The sequence below is a fragment of the Barbus barbus genome (assembly GCF_936440315.1).
Source record: "Barbus barbus genome assembly, chromosome: 6".
Lineage (NCBI taxonomy): Eukaryota > Metazoa > Chordata > Actinopteri > Cypriniformes > Cyprinidae > Barbus > Barbus barbus.
In genome coordinates, this window is record NC_136734.1 from 38810856 (window position 1) to 38816742 (window position 5887).

A 5887-nucleotide genomic window follows, 5' to 3' on the forward strand; every position below is an offset into this window, starting at 1 on the left:
GAGACGTCAAGGTCATTGACTGAGAGATTAGGGCTGAATTGCAGCATGTCTGGGTCATCTCTAAGTGGGGTGCAGTGTATTTAAGAGCCCTCGTATATGATTCTGAGCCTTTGCACTCATCATTTTTCCAATAATTCTGTAGCAAGCCTTCTCTGAAGTGATCTTTGCAAGGTTTTGTATTTTTATTTCAGACTTTCAAATGGTTGTCATTACTTTTTATTGATCCACACAGCACTGCCTTAAGTGTATGTCATTGGAACAATTTTAAAATCATTTGAAATTGGTCACTGCTATATTGCTTTAAACCAAATCTGCTGGTCTGTGGGGTTTGTGTACTTTTGAGACCAATTAAACCCAAGGCCACAACCATGTCTTGAACATGGTTTGCTTGTGTGTGTGTGTGTGTGTGTGTGTGTGTGTGTGTGTGTTAGGGTGACCATCACAAATGTAATGGTTCTTTTATTTAAAGGAATTAAAGAAATAAAGCATTTAAAGGGAATAAAGAAGAAAGGTAGTAACAAGAAACTACAAGTAATGCATATGAACTAACAATCACCATATTCCAAATAAATACCATATTTTTTATTTTAAATACCATATTTTTTCATTTATGCAGTCACACTTAGTCATGTGATTAATATGCTAAATGGCTTTGTTAAAGTTTCTTGTCTCTCACATTCAATTATGAATTACATAAATTACTCAAATGACAATTTTTTTGACAAAATGTCAAAATTTGATAAAAACATTTTAATAGCTAGCATGATCACTGGATTTTACTGGACTACTTACTGTTACTACCTACATTTCTGACATGAAACAATTGTCAAATATTAAATGCTTACATTTTACCTCAAATTTTTTCGCCGTTAAAATGCATTTTCACAGTACACAGTAAATTTTTTATTTTTTTTTGAAGGAGTATAGCATTTGTATGATGGTATACAGTTTTTGAGGGTAGCAACTGATTTGCTTAATTCATGCTCTACCCAATGTACAGTATATAATATAAGCTCTCATAAAATGCAAATTTAGATGTCCAGTAAATGAAGGCACACTTAAAATAATGGATTTAAAGATACATAAAATGCAAGTTAATCCCTTCTCAAATCTCCTGAAAACCTTGCTGCTCACATATCAGATGCACTGAATTCAGAAAATCATGAGAAAAGTCAAAACTGAGAGAATGAAACGTCTTCTTTTGTACTAAAGCACCTCTGCCAGGCTCTCAAGATAAAATGTCAATTTAAATGTAAATCTCTATTGTAGGAATGCAAGGATGTGATTGGACAAAGATTGAAAATGTAATTAAAAAGCCACTGCAATTACTTTAAAGAATGGACTATCGCACCAATTCACAGAAAAGTTAGACATCCTCTGTAAATGTGAGATTTATGTGAAAGTTAAGAACACAACCGAAATAGGCCTACTGATTTTTATCAGTTGATGGTAAGAATACACCACAAATTAATAATGTATCAGACCTATACGTTTGATATATTACCATTGATCTGAGCAGTGATGAACAGGTTTCATTTAAACGCCTATAGATCTGAGTCACAATCATTATTTTTAAATTTTTCTGTTTTCAAAAAGCCTCAGATTTAATTTTTCGGTAATCATGGTAAAAATCTTAATGCACTTCAATCCCTCTGTCTTCCTCTCTCTCTCTGTCTGCAGTCACAAATACATTAATTAGCTTGCATGAAGCAATGCGGCAACATAGACAATGCTCAAATAATTACACCGTGCAATCTCTTCTACTTTAAAAGGCCAATACAGAATGAATTCACAGCATGAGATCAGCATCAGTGAGCACTCTGCAAAGTCATAAGTATAGACTCTATTTACAACGAACTGCAGATCTGAAGCTCTCCAGAAAATGGCTAATGCTGCCTGTATCTTGTAATGTTTGTGTGTCTGAGAGGGGAAAAGCGTTTGGGTTTTTTTCAGAATGCAAGCTGCATTTTCATGCCTTAACTGAGAATGGCTCACTGGCAGGGCGGTGGGGTGCTGAGGGTTATGCAAATTAGTTCTGCCAAGGTCATCCAATCGGCTCAGAGTCCTTTATGCATCATGAGAAGTGACAGTTATAATGGTTGCCTCTTAGAAGGCTAAAAAAACAGTAGAGCTCTCTGATGTGAGCCTGGAGAATGTGATTCCCATACTTTATTTGAAAGTGCATTTGAGGTCCCTCTCTGGAAGATATACCTTTTTTTTTAACCATGTTTGATATGTACACTGGTAGAACGTCTGGCCTAAATGTCGGAAATAAACTCTTAAAATCTAGGACACTTATCTAAAACCACATGTTTTCTATATGAAATTAAAATATAGGTTAAATCCACCTTTTTCTTGCCCGTAAAAATGGGCCATTTGTAAATTCTATGGGTCTAGCTTCTGGTCTCATCTGCATCCAATTATTTTTAGCTGTACATAACAGTTGATATTGAAAACTGGTGTGTCTTATCATATTATTTTAATGTATTATCCTAATTACGATCACACTGGTTTGTAGTGCAAACAGTTTTACCATTTACTGCACGTTGTTATTCTCCTTATTTACCTATAGCGGCTAATGAACCGGAAGTCTCACCCATAGGCTTACTTCCGCGTTGAAGAAAAAGTTGGATAACACACTCATTTAAAATTGGGAAAATGTAACAGTTCAATGTGAAATAGAATAAAACCTTTCCCTGCTGTAAAATAATCAATCGACAATTGCTTTTGCGTTTAGCCAACTTAACTTCTGGTGCAGTATGGAATTTTTTAGAAAATTCAGCACAACAAAATCTTAAGGAAATATTACATGATATATTACATGAAAATATTACAAAGCAATATTGATACGATCCACCTTCACACTACTAAAACTTTTGGAACTGATTACACTAAAATGATATTGCATAATATACTAAAATGTTATGCTTTGGTAGGCTATGTTTTTTTTATGTTTTATTAATACTATATTGTGGTGTAATGTAATTAATTATTATGTAAGAAAGAGTTTGCTGCTACCACAGTTTCCAGTGGTACGATTTTAGCATAAATATGTAAGCAGTGGCGTGCATAGAGTCAATTGCCTTTTGCATAGAGTTTGTTTACTAAAATAATTACGATGGACAATTTGTTTAATAAATGTTTCAATGAATCACTCAAAGTCATAAAGACAATTGTTTATTTCTTGAACGAATCAGCATTTTGAAGGAATCATTGAAATGAATAATTCAGGGACTCACTCAGAAAGACAGTCCCATGCTGTGCCCTACTGGCGTATTAATGTAACTGCAGAAAGAGAAATCTCCATCACAAATGCACAGTTTGTCTGGAAAGTTTGAGTGAAAACCTTTTTTTCTGCATTATTTTTTTGTTTTTACGGTTACATTTAGATTAAAAACTCGTGTAACAAAATAGCTATTAAATACCTGATCTAAAATTATTTGTTGTAGCAAAACAAATGTTGGAAGTAAAACAAATGACATTTACAATTGTGAGAAGTGCACCTGGGCACAGCTGCCAACAACAACAACAACAAAAAAGCACAAAAGCACAGAGGCATCGTCATTCTGCCTCCAGCAACAGTAGAACAATTTGCTAATGAAGTCAGAAATACACTGGTAATTTAGCACTAGAGGCAAGTCCCTCTCTGCCTAGAACAATTAGCAGAAAAGCACTTCATTTCACAATTAAGCTGTACTGCACACGCTCCAGTGCCACGAAAAAATGCACTTCCAAAAAAAAAACAGTCTGTTCTTTCTAGTCAAAATTAAAATGAGTACATCATACCATGCATCTTATTTGATAGTACATATGGATTTCATCTCAGCTCACTGCCTTCTATTAGTACCTTTCTAGTTAGTCTGATGAATAGCTGCTCGAGCTGCCTAAATGGATTTTAACTCTCTAACACTCAGGCAAATGACACCATCATTTTGTTGCAGCCTCAGTGCGGACAAGCGGGTCAGCTGGGCACGGTATGGCCGCTGGATGATTTAATTGAATTGTCAGAGTTGGCGTCCCCTCATTGGGCATCGTCCAAGCCCTGTGATGATACATTGCGCAGTGCTCCATCTTCCCTGACATCAGCGGCGGAATGAAATGCGTTTTGTGACAGAGTCTGAAATTACCCGGCACTCGCTCAATGATAGACTCATAAACAAAAGTATGAAATTGGAGAGGACAATTTAGCTTTAATAAAGACTGGATAAATGTACTGGATTATTGACAGAAAGGATATCAAACAATATAAATGAATGGAAAGTACTCAGAGCAGGCACTGCAGAGGACCTCACTGAAATACTTTCATGGCACAGAAACAGGAGCACAGTTGGCATTTTGAAGCAGTACTTACAGCCTGGTTATGATTGAATTTATGAGTTGAAGGCACATGAATGCCACCGCAACACCATAATTATGAAACGCTGGACTTTCTTTAAGTTCAGGGTTGTAAGTGGGGTGAGAAATATGTGCAGTGCAACAGATGCAGCATCTGTATTGATGGTGATGTTTACTTTGTGAGTATAGTGTGATGGGAATGTGACGTTGCTACATTCCACAGTAACTGTAAATTCTGACTAGTAGATGCAAAGAGGATGTCTTTTCAGCATTATTGCTGCCTTCAGTGCACTTGGGAAAATTGTACTGCTGAGTCGAGCCTTCTGATGCATTCAGGTTCTCCTGGGAAATTTGTATTTACTAGTTAGGAAGTATGTAACACTTTAAATTAGGATACACATATTCACTAAAGAGTTTTCCCTCAATAAACTCCTTATTAGCTGCTTATTAATAGTTAGTAAGGTAGTTGTTATGCTTAGGCATGCAGGGATCTAGAATACTGCCATGCAGAATAAGGCTTTGTGCTTTATAAGTACTAATAAACAGCCAATATGCTAATAATATGCATGCTAGTAAGCAACTAGTTAATAGTGAGAATTGGTCCTTAAAATTGAGCAAGGTTTTTAACTCTATGCTTCTACAAAATGAATAAAGAATGCATATCAGGTGTGTTTTAATATTTTTATTAAATTTCTGAAAGTGCTGTAAATTTATTAAATATATGTCCTACTGTAATTGTACAAACCCGATTCCAAAAAAGTTGGGACACTGTACAAATTGTGAATAAAAAAGGAATGCAATAATTTACAAATCTCATAAACTTATATTTTATTCACAATAGGATATAGATAACATATCAAATGTTGAAAGTGAGACATTCTGAAATGTCATGCCAAATATTGGCTCATTTTGGATTTCATGAGAGCTACACATTCCAAACAAGTTGGGACAGGTAGCAATAAGAGGCCGGAAAAGTTAAATGTACATATAAGGAACAGCTGGAGGACCAATTTGCAACTTATTAGGTCAATTGGCAACATGATTGGGTATAAAAAGAGCCTCTCAGAGTGGCAGTGTCTCTCAGAAGTCAAGATGGCAAGGGGATCACCAATTCCCCCAATGCTGCGGCGAAAAATAGTGGAGCAATATCAGAAAGGAGTTTCTCAGAGAAAAATTGCAAAGAGTTTGAAGTTATCATCATCTACAGTGCATAATATCATCCAAAGATTCAGAGAATCTGGAACGATCTCTGTGCGTAAGGGTCAAGGCCAGAAAACCATACTGGATGCCCGTGATCTTCGGGCCCTTAGACGGCACTGCATCACATACAGGAATGCTACTGTAATGGAAATCACAACATGGGCTCAGGAATACTTCCAGAAAACATTGTCGGTGAACACAATCCACCGTGCCATTCGCCGTTGCCGGCTAAAACTCTATAGGTCAAAAAAGAAGCCATATCTAAACATGATCCAGAAGCGCAGGCGTTTTCTCTGGGCCAAGGCTTATTTAAAATGGACTGTGGCAAAGTGGAAAACTGTTCTGTGGTCAG